The sequence below is a fragment of the Triturus cristatus genome, chromosome 11 (assembly GCF_964204655.1).
Source record: "Triturus cristatus chromosome 11, aTriCri1.1, whole genome shotgun sequence".
NCBI classification, from domain to species: domain Eukaryota; kingdom Metazoa; phylum Chordata; class Amphibia; order Caudata; family Salamandridae; genus Triturus; species Triturus cristatus.
In genome coordinates this window covers 181,686,043-181,701,476 of record NC_140594.1, presented here as the reverse complement: position 1 = coordinate 181,701,476, position 15,434 = coordinate 181,686,043, and the positions used below count along the sequence as shown (strand labels likewise).

At 44.1% G+C, this 15,434-nt stretch overlaps 1 protein-coding gene across 8 annotated transcripts in view; it reads right to left on the bottom strand.

Annotated features, from left to right (window-relative positions):
* The window catches only part of ACAD10 (acyl-CoA dehydrogenase family member 10), a 482,886-nt gene that overhangs the window by 448,373 nt on the left and 19,079 nt on the right, over positions 1–15,434 (bottom strand). For 4 of the 8 annotated variants that reach the window (XM_085633522.1, XM_085633520.1, XM_085633524.1 and 1 more), the window contains exon 2: positions 2,044–2,117. The exons of the other annotated variants lie outside the window; for them this stretch is intronic. The gene's annotated coding sequence lies outside the window, so the exon portion shown is untranslated. The remainder of the gene's footprint in view (positions 1–2,043; positions 2,118–15,434) is intronic. 8 annotated transcript variants of the gene reach the window in all.

Genomic DNA, 15,434 nt, shown 5'->3' with positions numbered 1-15,434 from the left:
ACTGGCAGGATGTATGTGCAATAATCGGTGATACGACTGAGGTCCCCTTTTCACCAATGCCTAAACGGTGCCTGCTTTGTTACGTCAAAGACACCCCAGACTGCACTGAAGACTAATTGCATTGTTGTTGATGCTGGCTAAGCGCAGAGTGGCGATACATTGGGGTCGGAAGCCAGTGCCCACGATACGGGCATGGCGAAGGGATGCAGGGCAATGTCAAGAACAACTATCTGCTTATACCTAATGTCCCCTAGATGCCGTCCGGTGAATATAGGGGAACCCATGGTGACATATATGAGACAGAATGATGGCCCCATGACATCCCCACTCGTGACTGCCCCGTTTGACTCTGTGCCCACCCCAGATAGTCACACGTCATCAGTAGAAGGTAGTTAAATTAGGACCCTGGTAAAACACACACCAGTTACCATTTGGATACCTGAAGACAGCATGACTTGGTTACAATGTCTGCTATAAATTTGGGGAGGCACGCCTGAACTGGTAATTCACGCCATGCTGGGTCTTGTTAATTGCAAAACTATGCTGACATTGTTCCTTTATGTCTGTCACACTTCTACGATACTCATTCCTGTATGCACGGATTAAGTTCAATAAAGGTTTAAAAAACAATTAAGTAGTGGGGTTATCAAAGTTTTTATTATTTTCCACTTGCCTCTTGGTTAAGAAAGTCTGGGATTCGGGATTCAAACTTTCCACATAAAGTTTTATTATTGGTGGTGAAACATCTTTTAAAGTGTTCCCTTCTCTCAGTAGAGCTGTATCTTGTGAGGCATTGGACAACACTACCAATTCAACGTTCAACCGTTTGGTCTCACTAGGGCTACCAAGTCAAGTGGCTGGCAGTGGTGGCTGCTCCCCTTCACAGAGGCAGTTTCCATGTCTCCTAGTACTTCAATGACTGTCTGAACAAGTGCAGCAGCAGACAGCAATGCCTATCACACACTCAAACAGCATCAACAATGATTCATAGGGTTTACCATAAATGAAAAGAAGTCCCCATTTCCAACCCCAACAGTCCCAGCCCTTTCTGGGCTCATTGTTAAATGCTGGCAAATGGAAAGCATATCACAACTAGCACAGGGTGATGGCATTTCAGCAGCTGCTGCTCATTTTTCAGTCCACCCGTCCAATGACTGTAAGAACTGCACTGAACCTCTTAGGTAAAATGGCATCAGATTACAAATGCATCCCCTTCAACGGTGTCTTGTGAGGCATTGATCACAAGCACATGGTCATTGGGAAGTTCTAGTGTTGATGAAGACCAGCACTCCGTGTTGTGCAATGGTGGAACAGAACCAACCTATTGCTCTGCAGGCCTTTCTTGGTTATCCTTTAGAAGGGGGCGCAGAGTGGGGGAGAGAAGGAAGGCAGGCAGGCAGGCAGGAAGGAAGGATCGATCATAATGCATGAGAGGGGGCAAGACCAGAAAAGAGTAGTGTGGTGCGAGATGAAGAGGAGGTAAAGACCTGAAGGTGGAGGAAATACTGCATCAAGCCAGGGAGGTGAGAAACCGATCTCAGCGGATACTCCAAAGAAAGTCTGGGACCACCGAAGACTAAACCAGAATCAAAGAAACCAACTTTGGGTATCACAACACTAAGGACTGATGAGTACCTGATTCCTCGGATAGTCAGAGAATTCAGGTTTGCTGCTGTGTGGTCTGAGGACAGACCACAAAAGTAACAGATGGGAAACAAGGCTTTCTTTTTAAACTTTGGGAAAGAGAATCAGGATTAAGAAGAGAAACAGGAAACCATTTTCTTCTATTATTTAACTATACATTTTGAGGTACGGCAACCACTGACCTTCTAGTTTTAATTTTTCCCTATAAGGTGTTCAAGCTCTACAGAAAATAAAATTGTAGGGGATAATACTAAGGGAAAAAGAGAAGAAAGAAAAGAAACAATTGTGAGATTCTCAGTGGGCAAGCAAAGTGGTATAGCAACCAAAGATAAGAGCGAAGAAAATAAAAAAAGGAAAGAGACAAGGGAAAATGATATTTTTTTTCCTTCATTCGCTTACCTGTGTTTTTTTTTTTACTTATGTTTTGCTGAGGGAGAGTTCACTCCTGACTCACAAGGGTTCCAAACTCATCCCTGGATGGCCATTGGAAAAATTAAAAGAAGACAGGAAAACATTTGTGAGCAAAGAAACACCATAATGAATTATAATTCTTTTATTTGAACAGTCTTTAAGAAACATATACAAACAGTAACCCTATGAAAATCTCTAGAAAGAGTCCTGAGCCTCCTTCTGACCACATACAACTGGCCAGAGGATTGCACAGATTTCCACCTGCTTCCTAATTTCCTAATGCCCTCAACCCTGCTTGTGCTGCAGATGTCAGGGATACAGAGTATGGGGAAACAGGGATGGTTTTGGTTCACTCACTGGGGTAAATAAGTTAGGAGCACACCACTTCCACCATAAGTCCCGATGGCAACTTGAACCAGGTGGGAGCTGGAGATTGGCTTCGACTAGTAAGGCTACAAGAATAATTGGAGAGAGTCAAACAGCAAGCAATTACAGAAGACACTGAGTGTCAACGGGCTTCTTGTTGTGTTGGACCCAACACAAATGAGATACACTTTGGAGTAAATTATACTATAGGTGAAATCATCATAGACAACCATGGCAAAGACAATAGGTCTTGCCTATGAGAGCTATAGGCTTTGGCAATGCTTTGTAGCCATGCGCTATGACACAGCCAGACTGATTCACTCTTCTGTTAAAGCAAACTAGAGCTGAAAGCCTCATAGTCCATTTTATTGTTATTTTAGCAACGTTGTTATACAGCATGGCTACAAATAATTGCCAAGGTCTGCAATGCCCATGTTGTACAACATGAACAAAAGCCAATGGCAGAACCAATAGTCTCAAAGGCAAGACTTATTGGCTTTGCCAATGCTTGTTAGGTCTTGGCACAACACCCCTGCGATTCTTAGCAAATCAGTTAATTTGCCCATGTGTAAAAAAGAAGGAAAAAAAATGGCATTTGCCAAAAGATTCTGTCACACAAAGAAAGCAATTGCGCCCATGTCCATACCTTAGTGAAAACACATTTGGAAGCATCTGTTGTCCAAATAAAAGCAGACAACATCTGTTGTCAAAATAAACATCTATTTCGTGGAGAAAAGGGCTTCTTTGGAGTCTTTGTGGCATAGTTAAACAAAGCTACAAACAGCAAGAGGTTCAATAAAGAGTACAGGAAGGAAAAAATATAAGTAAAAGTAGTGCCTCAATCTAAACGCGATCAGCGGAAAGACAGCAATCAAGCTGAAGCAATCAGTACTTCGTCCATGCTCCAGCCAAAAGAAAGGGAAGTGAAGCCAGTATAAACTGGCTAATTAAAAGGCAGCAAATAAGAGTGACAATTAAGCCAACGCATGCTTAGCAACGGGCGAGCTGTTAGCCCCTTGTTGTATACAGCATCCCTCGCAAACAAGAGCACATGCACTGTCGCAGGAGAGATCTAAAAAAATAACGAAAAAATTGACCGTAAACATTCGCAGTGCCTATGAACTGTTGCACTTCTTTGATTGTAGTAGAAACAGGCCATTGTTCTACTACTTGTGCTTTGTCAGGATAAATTGCAATATCAATGGCAGATGAGGAATTGTAGGAATACCAGACATGCATTTCTCCAATTTAGCATATGAAGATTGGATTGGAACTTCATGAATGACAGAGGTATCTTCTGCTCCTCAAGTTACTGATACGACAGGTTTTCTGCATACAGCATCACAAAACAGGAGGTTCATCCATGACCAGTCAGCTGTCAGAAATAAACCCCCACCACAGCTGTTTCTAAACGTGTATGTGTGGGCCAAAAGGCATCACTAAGCCTACCAACAGAAAACAAATGCACTTGGACTGACACCATGATGACAACAGCATATACAACCCGAATACAGCATAAATAGCATGCCCAATTAAGGTCTGCCATGTAATTGTTTATTCTAGTAGTTACATGATGACCTCTCTGGAAGAGGTTAGCAGGAAGCTGTATACCATGCATTGCCTCACCCTACCAAACTGTTCCCTTTCTTTTCTTACTACTATTGGAGATAACCCACTTGAAGGTCCACATGCTAACTCAATTTTTACTGCATCTAGAGTTTCCAGTTGTTTCTCAGATGGTACCACCAGTTATTTCTCAGATGGTACCACAGAACAACTGGATGTGCCATGTTTGTAAATGAGCAGCTTCATCACCTTGTTGCTTAAACAGCCCATGTTGGTGACAATACTTATGTGCTCCTCCAGGATGCCCGGTAGTTCAAGTGTTATTATTATGTTAAGTTAGCATAGCTCTAGTGCAGAATCTGACATTAGAATGGCATGTACACACTTGGTGTAAAGTGCATTAACTGCAGTTCTCCAGCAGAAGTGCAGCTGAGTAGTGTTCATTCTGGATTCCTCTAGCGATTACCCCCGCATTTCTCAATAATGCTCCAGATTTTCAAAAATGGCCCTAATGGGTATTGTGGTTTCTCATTTGCAAGCATAAATTTGGAAGAATGTGTTTTTCATATGCTGAACTGTGAACATGGAATGTCGGGTATTTAAATGCTTATACTGCAATTCAGGTGGACAGTGTCTTTTCTGCTACTTTCCAGCCAGGAAAATTTAAAATATTTGTTTATGCTCCCTGTCATAGATATTATAGAACACTTAACACACATGCCTTGATGAAGGCCAAACTTTACCTCTATTTTGAAATCCTCATTCATTTCTGTCACCTGTCAATGGTTGACTCTGACTTGTCACCCCGCGAACACTGCCTTTCAATATATTCCTTGCCACAAATCTAGCCACTGTGTCAGTGAGTTCTCGGTTAATATTAACCCCTGCAAAGATACTTTCCTTGTGGTCAGGGCAGGCATTTGAGATCTAGGACACCTCACTAGCTCCATCATGGCTTTAAGTGATATGTCTGGTTGCCTCAAGATGATGCCAGAGAGCTTGGCAGTCTGGAACCCATACTACTAAGGCCCTTATCTTCCCGGTCTTCCAGGTCAACCAATGTGCAGTTTGGGAATGTTTTTCTGCATCCTGAATTTTTTTTTCAGGAGTCTTCTGACAGGCGCACTCCATTATTTTGTTTAATCTGTTTCCCTTCAAAGTACTTGACTCTGCTGGAGATGGGGCTTCACCCAAAGTGTCCCTTCTCTCGACATGGGGTGACTGCCATCCCCATGTCCAGGCCATGACATTACTGCCTATTGGAAGCAGTTGATATATAGCTAAAGTATAAAGGTACTTTACAAAGACTCCAAAGTGAGAACGTTGTCTTCTGATCCTCTCTTTTAATTGTTCTATCAGTGATGAATGGGACCCTTTTTCAAGAGGTAAATGTGCAGCGAGTTTTGCTTGTACAGGAGGGGTTAAAGTACCCCTGGCTCTTGATCCCCAAGTAAATCTATAGACCCATGTTTGTGGGTTAACATTAAGGCAGCTATACACTTTGCTGATAGCTGTTTTACCTTAGATCCACTGCACGCTCCTTGAGGGCTCCTTCCTCTCATTAATCCCTACGCATGCTTCTGTAGCCTAGATTGTAGTATAGCTGGTCCAGATTAACTAACATTTCAATTGATGTGTGATGTTATCTTTTTTTCTCACCCTCACCGACTGAGCCAGGTTGAGCAGATTTGCCTATAACGTGCAAAAGAGAATGCCTCCACAAAATAAAAGAAAGATACAGCCACTGCTCGTGTCTGAATAAAGGGATGTGCTACCTGCCTTTTCTTTCCAGCTCTCACAATAGTAACAAAGTTCCAGAAAGAGCATTAATTTGGTGGATGGGCTGTCTGCCATCATGAAATGGCTGTCATTAACATTGAAACAGAGAAACTGAGCATGATCAGTGGTCGAAGTGGGCGGGATCGGCAGGGCACGGTGTGCCCTTACTTCTTTAATCCCATAGATTCCGTTCCCCTACTTCTTATGTCTCGCCTGACCCAGCGCATGCGCTGTTCTGGCGAGACTTATTGAGAGGGCTCCAAAAAGTGCTACCAGGCCAGCCTAGAGCTACAGTGCATGTGCGTGGGCCCGCGCGCCGCGCTTTACCGCGATTACTTTCACTTTCGGGGCCGTATGGCCGCTTTGCATAGCCAATAGGTCTCGCGTTTGGGACCTTATAAGTATTTAGTTATGCAACTGTTGCATGGCTAAACACTTATAAGGTCCTAGAGGCGAGACCTAGACACCAACACCTTACCAAGCTGACATGGTGCTCATTTAACTGGATACCTATAAAGATCTCAACTTCAGTGCAACAATCTGAAGCAGACCCTTTGGACCAGCCCTCTTTAAGCAATTGGTGGTTTCAAAGCAAATCACACTGCTCATCCTGGCAGCTACTAAGGCTGGTAACATGGCAAGGACAAACCTAGGCAGTATCGACTTGCACCTGGCTCAAATCACCTACATATTAACTAGCACCATTGCAGAAGGAACAACTTCAGCCAGGCCTGATTTTTTAACAAACACTTAAGTATGTTGGAGCGTGTAGTTCGACTTCCTCCTATTAATATCAAGTTCTCTTGATCTTCCATATAAGGATGTCTAGACTTCGCAGGGAGTTAACAGTGAAGGAAAGAGACAGTCCAAGCCCCCTCTGTAGCGACCGACTTCATAACAGTCCATTAATATCCTTTGTCAGAGGATCCGTCATCAGTCCTAGATTACAAGCTGCTCCAATTCACAGTTGAATACAAACTGCATGGAAAGTTTTGAAGGCACGAGACATTTTTAAGTCGTCTGAAAACGCAAATCATTTAACAACAAAAAGGTAACAAAATGTGTGTAGAGCAACGAGAGACCACCAACAATGCTAAAGATAATGAAACAAAATAACGATTATCGAGTGCACAACATACACACACACATGTATTGAACATTTAAGTCAATGATGCTTCTACTAATTACTATGTAAATAAATGATTACAAAAAATCTTGGTTATTATAAAAGGTGTTCATTGCAACCAATCTCGACTTGATATAGCGCTTAATACTGCACTTCAGAAGCACTGTAAATACCAGGGTTTTCTATTATCCAAGTTAATCATTTTTAATTTCCAAGCCGATGGAAGACTGACAGCTGCTTGCTGGGATTTGAACTTACTGACTAACGACCATTGTCTGTGTCAGAGGTAGCAATCAGCCCACTGCGCCTGCCACATTGAAATGTGTGTCCCAAGCATTACATGCACCCATATCCCAATAAGCAGGATAGTCAAGTGTGGCCTATCGGCTACACCCACATGTGTACAATAAAGACGAGCGGTGGATGTGACCTACAGATTGCAAATACTGTGGTCAGCAGAAATATTAGCCACTGGAGAGACATTTAATCAGTATTGGAAGGTACGGCCTGCTCAGTACACACAAAATTCTGCAGGGGTGGTTTTAACCCGCTGATGTTGCGGATCAACAAATATTTTTGGCCTGCAGTTCTAATCTTTAGGTAAAGTCAGTGGGTTAATGCTACTGTGGAACTGTGTGGGAAACTTCATGTTCACAGGCTAAAATGTTGTTGTGGCCAACTCAGCTTTTCATTCCTCTTCGTTTGATTAAATAAGTACCACAGAGTGGGGTCATACTATCTTCACAATGCTGCCCACATGCAAGATCATTGTTACAGCTACAGGGTAAAAATCAAGCACAAATAGCTGGATGCATTCTCCTGTATATGTGGGCGTCTCACTATTTCACGTGTGGTGCTGATAATAATTTAAATAAAGGATGCCGCCCCGTGTCAAGCTCCGCCCCTGCCATTACCTGAGCTTAGGTTAGCCACTGGGAAAGATAAGGGGTGGTAAGTCACAACACTTAGGCCAGGTGAGTTACTCCTTTGCTCTACTTCCAGCTAATCCACCTTTTGTTCATTCAGTAATAGCTCAGAAAGGAAATAGTTGTTTCAGTCCAGAGGCACCGGATGTATCCACCTTCAATAACAAGCGTTGGCAAAGTCAAAAGGTCTGTTCTTGGCAAGCATGCAATGTTTTTCTTATTTACTTTTATTGTAAACATGCGAAATACAAATAAAGAAGTGGCCCAGCAACCCGTGCACACCAGCCCTGGCAGTGAAGTGCACTCCTTTTCAGGATGTGCACATGCGATTATACCAATTTCTGCCATTGTAAGTGCAAGACAGCCAAAGGATATAGCTGGCTGACAGTGACCCATGCTCTGGAGGGCGGTAGCAAAATGTGAATCACGCTTCAACAGACCAATGACCGACTGAAAGGCAGAGTATGCGTGTACATGTATTTTTAGGTCTCGCCTGACCCAGCGCATGCGCTGGTGTGGCAAGACTTATTGAGGGCTCCAAAAAGTGCTACCAGGCCAGCCTAGAGCTACAATGCATGTGCGCGGGCGCTTTACCGCGATTACTTTCACTTTCGTGGCCGCACGGCCGTTTTGCATAGCCAATAGGTCTCGCTTTTGGGACCTTATAAGTATTTAGTTATGCAACTGTTGCATGGCTAAACACTTATAAGGTCCCAAAGGCGAGACCTATTGGCTATGCCAATGCTTGGTCTATTTAGGTCTCGCCTGACCCAGCGCATGCGCTGGTCTGGTGAGACTTATTGAGAGGGCTCCAAAAAGTGCTACCAGGCCAGCCTAGAGCTACAGTGCATGTGCGCGGGCGCGCGCTTTACCGCGATTACTGTCACTTTGGCGGCCGCTTAGCCTAGAGCTACAATGCATGTGCGCGCGCGCCGCGCTTTACCGCGATTACTTTCACTTTCGTGGCCGCACGGCCGCTTTGCATAGCCAATAGGTCTCGCTTTTGGGACCTTATAAGTATTTAGTTATGCAACTGTTGCATAGCTAAACACTTATAAGGTCCCAAAGGCGAGACCTATTGGCTATGCCAATGCTTGTTTTAACATGCATCCCAGGACGGCAGAAATAGCCAAGGCCTACAGATAAGGCTCGGCGTTCGTAGCCATTCGGGGACGGGCATGGCGGCAGAGAAGGAAAGGGACTCTGTTTTTTCCGTCTTGCCCAGAGAATATGACAGTCCAGTGCTTAATTTGTAAAAAAAAAAAGTGCCGGTGCCGAAAATGTTTCCAAGGAGGCCACAGCCCACTTCTACCTCTGGTGTGCCCCACTTTCAACACTAGCACTGCCTCAGTCTATCTTCTAACCTTGCTCTGATGTTTGTCCCATAGGTCTTTGCTTTAAGAGTCTATCCTCTCACCTCTCTAATCATTTTTTATCGTCTCCCTGTATTTCTGATTTGCCCTTTATTCCTTATGCATTCTACCCATGCCCTTTTTCCTCTTCCTTTTTATCCATACTCTGCTCTCTCTCCCCTCGATTTTGGCTCTTTACTTTCACTCTTCTGGCAGTGATTAGCTGTGTCTCCGTTTTATCCTTTCTCTGCTCTTTTTTTCTCTCTGTCATGTCCTGTCCTCTACATCCTTTCAATCTATCTTCTCTCTTCTATCGCTGTCTTCTGCGCACCATGTCTGCCTTCCCTTTCTCTCTGTATCTGATTTGCTCTCCTCCTTTTCTTCTATTCTGCTGCGTTTTATCCCTCTCTTCTCCTTGTTTCTTTCCCCTCTTTGCTCTTGCTCTCTCTCATTTTTACTAGTGCTCTCAGCCCTGTCTCCAGCCTGTACATGTCCCTGCTATTTTGTCATTCCTAAAGAAGGGGAAGGTGACATTCATTTTAATTATTTTCCTAAACCGACACAACACGACACAAGTGCAAAAAAAAGAAATGCACACCAAAATAAAATGCTTTTTTGCACATATTGTTCAGTGCATTGCGGAACAGGCGGCTGCTCGAGCACAGCAGGTTATGTCACTGCTAGTGCTGCCTGCAATTAGTAGGTCCAGGGATGACAACGGCATCGGTAGCCAGTGCTGAGCTTGCTGTGACCCTGTTGCTACAGCACAAGCATTGTCCCCGGCCGTAATGCTGCCAATGCCGGTGAGTATGGCTGTGGCGCCTGCTGGACTCACACGCGCTCACAATTGGCATGCTGGGGGGCAGCGCACAAACAGGTGACTCCATGGCGCACAAAAATTGTGCTGGGCCACAGCCGCATTGAGCACATTGAGGATAAAAGCAATGTAGGGCTGCCATCTATACTACTCTGGTCACAAAGCAATTTGAAAATGCACACTAACTTTAGTTTATTCTTCCTCGCAACCTCACTCCCAAGTTCCAAATGAGCTCTCGTAGCTTCCTTGCCTGAAATCCGTCATGAGCCAGCCACCACCTACAATTAGCCAATGGGAGGCTCAGGTAATGGCAGGGTGCAGCAGAATCGAACGCAAGCCATTCCTTGACAAGGACTTCTTGAATTCGTGACAGGCGTGATGACATCACCACTAACGTGGTGATACACAATCGTGCCTGCTTGTACTGGCGTACGCCTGCCTGTGAACACATACCAGCCAGTCACCATGGCAAGGTATGTGTTGTACTTACATTTCCTGCTGCTTAGCCAGTATGCATGAGTGTGTGTATGGAATGTTGGAATGCCTGATGACTGTGCAACAGTATGTTATTCTTTATATTTTGGAATGGAATAATTAATAATGAGACGACCACCTGCAGGTTCAGAAATCATAGCCCCGGCCCTGTGAAATAAGTTCCGGTGCTGAGCACCGGAAAGCACCGGCTCAAATTAAGCACTGCGACAGTCTCCACTTCTGCTCTGCCTCTTCAGCTGCCCCCATCTTTCTTTCTAGCAGCTCCTCCTCACTTACTGAAACCCGTGACTTCAAGAAACGGTTAATAGTCCCTCTTTCCTTTTTCGTTTATTTGTTCTCCTGTGAAATTGATCCAAAAAATAAAAACACTTTCGCTGGAAATGCCGTCTTTTTCAGGCACATTTCTATTCCAAAGTGCAGCCTTGGGAATAAAAGGCTAAAAATATGAAATATACATAACTAAAAATGCAAGACAGTGTGGTCGCAAAGTGACCAGATTGATTTTACAACGCCCATACACATTAGCGCCACTTTACAGAGTCTGCCAGTGACGGGCTACTTTTGTTTTCTTGTCTTTCTTTGAATAGCATTGTTTTCCCCTGGCGGGGAACTAGTGCACCAATCCTGGAGGTACTGCAATGCGTGGATTGGAAAGCAACATGTGTACTGCGGCTCTGTGTTCAGGGATGTGGTCTTTTTACCATACTGCTTAAGTTTTGTAAGGGTATAAGCAATGGGCATTGAAATGGGTCCATTCCGTGCCCTGTAGTCACGTCCTTAACTTGTCAGACAAAAGCACTCACTGATTTTTAAATAGTGAGTGTAAAAGCGTTAAGGTAACCAGGGGCGGATTGGGATCAAAATTAGGCCTGGGCACTCCTTAAACAAGCATTTGCAATGCAATAGGTCTCGCATTTACGAGAGATTGAGCTATTGGCATTGTAAATGACAATGCCTTTTATTTACGTGTAGTTTTTAATACAGATAAATAAAAGGCTTTGTCATTTACAATGCAAACAGCTCCAACTCTCTCAAATGTGAGGCCTATTGCATTTCAAATGTATTAGGCACCTATGCTATAAAAATAAACAAAAAGGGTTAGGAGACCGTGCTGGTCACAGTATAATTGACATTGTTGTCATTGTATTCCACCACTTCCACTAAGACACAGTTCCATGCATTTGCCACTTTTTCTCTGAAAACATAACTTCTACTATAACCCTATAGTCTCTGGCCTCTAGGTCTAATTGGATTCCCAGAGTAGATTTAAAAAAATAAAATTACAGGCGAGTAACTGGTCCTTTCACCAGCCCCTACCTACCCTAGCTCGGCTCTCAGACTTTGTATCTGAGGAGCATTACACAAGGGGAGGTTTTACAGCAGCATACCCAACATGATAAATTGTTCTAGTGTTTTTAAAGACTGCCAGCTGAGCTGCATCACATATAATGAATACATAAATAATGCTACAGCGGGGAGAGTAGGAAAGGTAAGTGAAAGGATGGATGAGCTTGGACCCCGTGGCATCACACCCAGTGGACTGTGGACATGCAGGGACCCCAGGTCATGAGAAGGCTCTGGTGACCTAGCACGGTCCTCGCTGCAAAGGCACATAACACGTGTGTCAGAAGCAGGGGCAGATGCGCAGCAGTCATCTGTTCGAGCTCTCCAAAGGTCTGTGTGTCCTCTTAAGAACAGAAGCATTTGCAATGCAATAGGTCTCGCATTAATGAAAGGTTGAGCTATTGGCTTTGCAAATAATAATGCAACACCAATAACTCAACCTTTTAGTAATGCGAGACCTCTTGCATTGCAAATGCTTGTTTAAACAAGCATACATAAAAAAGACAATACAACGTTAAACAGGCACAAACATATACTACATGGTGACTGGTGACACAGCTGTGGTAGCTGGCGCACAGTAGATGGAACCTCTGCACAACACACAAAGACAAAAGCTATTTATACACACACACACACACACCACCCCACCCGGTCTTAGTGTAACCAAAATAGCACCATCACTTCTAAACATTCTAGGTTCTATGAACATCTTTCCAACTTCTCCATGGCACATTTACAGAGATCTCTCTCACTCGACAACAGTCTGCACATTCTGTCATTAAATGCAGCCAACAGATAGAATAAAGACATCACTGCTGAAATTAAAGAATGAACTGCAAAACCCAGTCGGTTTCCTGCAGATCGCGTGCTCTACCTAAAAAATTGCCAGGTGTTGAGGAACTTCGATTTTCGATCGTGATCGTATCGACCCGCCATTTTGTGCTCCGCCGCCATTTTGTGTTGCCCTCACTCAGGCAGCACAACAATCGAAGTCTTTTTCTGCTTTTTCTGCAATAGTGTGTCGAAATAACCTTGTGCCTCTGTTTACAAAAGCTGGTGTTAGAGACTGGCCGAGTACACTAATCCCTGTCTGGTTTTCCTAATCCCTGTCTCAACTATCTCTTGGTTCACACTATTCTCTTTTGATTTTAAATTATCGTCTAGCCTTCGCTGTCCTCTGCTCGTATTCTCTTGTTTCACAACTGTCCTCCAAAACACACAAACGTATCTCGTCACCTGCAAGATAGCTACAAGTCAGTTAATGAATTTGCTCGTGGGGAGGGGTGACAAACACAGTTAGAGGAGAGGCTTCTTCGAGTTACTCGATACTTTATTTTCAAACCTTTCCTATTGGTTCTGTTCTGTTTTCCAACTTTTCTTATTGGCTCCTTTTATATGTTTTAGGTATGTCCTTAGTTAATGTATATGTCACCTATATACTATATAAGATTGTGAAGTGGCAGTCTCCTGAGAACATACTGTGTGTACTTCTAGGACAACTGTACTAGCTACAGCTAATAAATCTGATCTTTTACGCCGACAGAGTGTCCCTGTGTCTCTGTGTAGCTAAGCAGGAGAACTCAGGAGATTAAGGCGTACCCTGCGCCGCCAGGTCCAAAAGGTTCGGGTTCTTCAACTGGCGCCCAACGTGGGGCGGCTTCAGTGGTACCGGTTCTGCCTGAAGGTCGTGAGGAACCTCGCAAGAAACTTCTGGAGGAATCGCGAGCCACGTCAAGCGACCCCTGTATGTCGAAAGTGGTCCGAAGGTCTTTTTCAGCGCAGTTACTCCTTCCTGACGGCTACTAACAACTGCTGCCCTGCTTTGGCCCTTCCTTTGGTGATGTATGGTAAGGCGAGACGATAGACGGGCCTCTGTTGGCGTAAGAAGACGTCCTTAGTTAAGTATTTGGTGGGTCGCGCCCACAATTTTGGTTTCTTAGTTTCTTTGGTCCTTAGATTCGACTATTGCAATAGCCGAAGCCGAGGGTAAGTGCATTTGTGCTGCGTAAACTGAGTTTTACCCCCTTGAAGTGTGTGAACAGTCCGGTGAAATCACGAGATGCCTGGTCTGACTAAGTTTGGAAAACTTTGTTGCTTTGGTTGTAATAGGGATTCCCGGCTTGAGGACTCTTGTCCGATTCCTTCGGTTGGAACTCCCACATATGAGCTCTATTCAAAACATGGTGTTGGCCCCATTGCCTTTAACGAGACATGGACCCGATACACGAAGAAAGATGGGGTTTTAAAATGGCCAGAAAAGGGTAGTTTCGATTCCGATGTGCTAGATAATTTGGAAGCAGTTTTATTCAAAAGAAAAGCCCGGCCGGCAATGTTTGACTCTTTCCGCCTGTGGCGTAAGGAAGCCAAACAGAGAGAAATTAAACAAGCAAAACGAGATAGGAAAGCACAGGGTATGACAATTATACAGGCTGCCCAACAATTCAAAGATGATGAAATTATTAATGCGATGGAAATTTCAGAAAGACAGCATCGTATGGCGATAGATAAATGCTATCCGGTGTTGCCTGTTTCTCCTTCCGTTAACAAGAAAGATTTAGAAGAAGATCCCCTAATGTCCCATTTATTGAGATTGCCTCTGCCCTATGCACAAGGTGCTAATGCACCCCAGTTGTTACAGCCTGTTCAGCCGCCAGCAGTACCGCCGCCTGTTCCGGCTCTTCCGCCTTTGCCCCGTTTTAGTATCTTCGCCCCTACCAGTTTTGCCTTTAACTTCAACTTCTTTGCCCTCATCTCCTGATCTTCGATCTCCTTTGCCTTCTGCAATTACCGGTTCTCCTTCCGTTAGTTCGCCCAATACCTTGTCCGCTATTCTTATGTCCAATTCTCCATCTGTGCGTAAGTGTCTCACGGACACCGTCACTGGTATTCTATCTCCTTTCTTTGAAGCTTTAAATGTGTCTCCGGCTTTTGCTCGAAGACAGTCTCGTAGTCAGTTCTCAGATTCTGAAGAGCGAGAAAGGTTAGACTCTCTCGCACGTAAATGGATCAAGAGGGGCCCCCAGTATAGCGTGCCCGATATTATGTCTACCTTCTCACAATGGAATGCGCCTACGCAAAGATATGTTTTTAATGTAATGTGTGATACTCTCATTAAAGAGTGGGAGGATGTGAATTCGAGTTCGATTCCACAGGGTCTCTTTAGATGTTCAGACTGATTTCGATAAAGGACTTGTTGTGGGTTCTAAGGTTGAGAAAGCTGTAGGAACACTTATTTCCTTTAGATCCTTGTTGTCCTCTCAGACTTTCTCTGATTACGATCCGTCGGTTAGACTGACACTGAAAAATTATCCCATGAGAGAGGTTCCTCCAGTTTGGAAGGAAGAAGTTGCGGCTCAAGGTAATAATCCAGCTATTCCTGCTCATTTCCAACGTATATGGGTACATGTTCCATGGAAACGATGTGAAGTTTTAGCACTTAAGCAGACTCTACCGGATCCTCGTAAGAATCCTGCGGGTTATTATAAAGAATTATCACAGACGGATGATGCTTGCATTATGAATCTAGCTGATATCGATATGTTGATGGGAAATGTAGTTCCACAAGCATTATGGGCTAAGATTCGTAGAGAGAATCATGCTCAAGCATT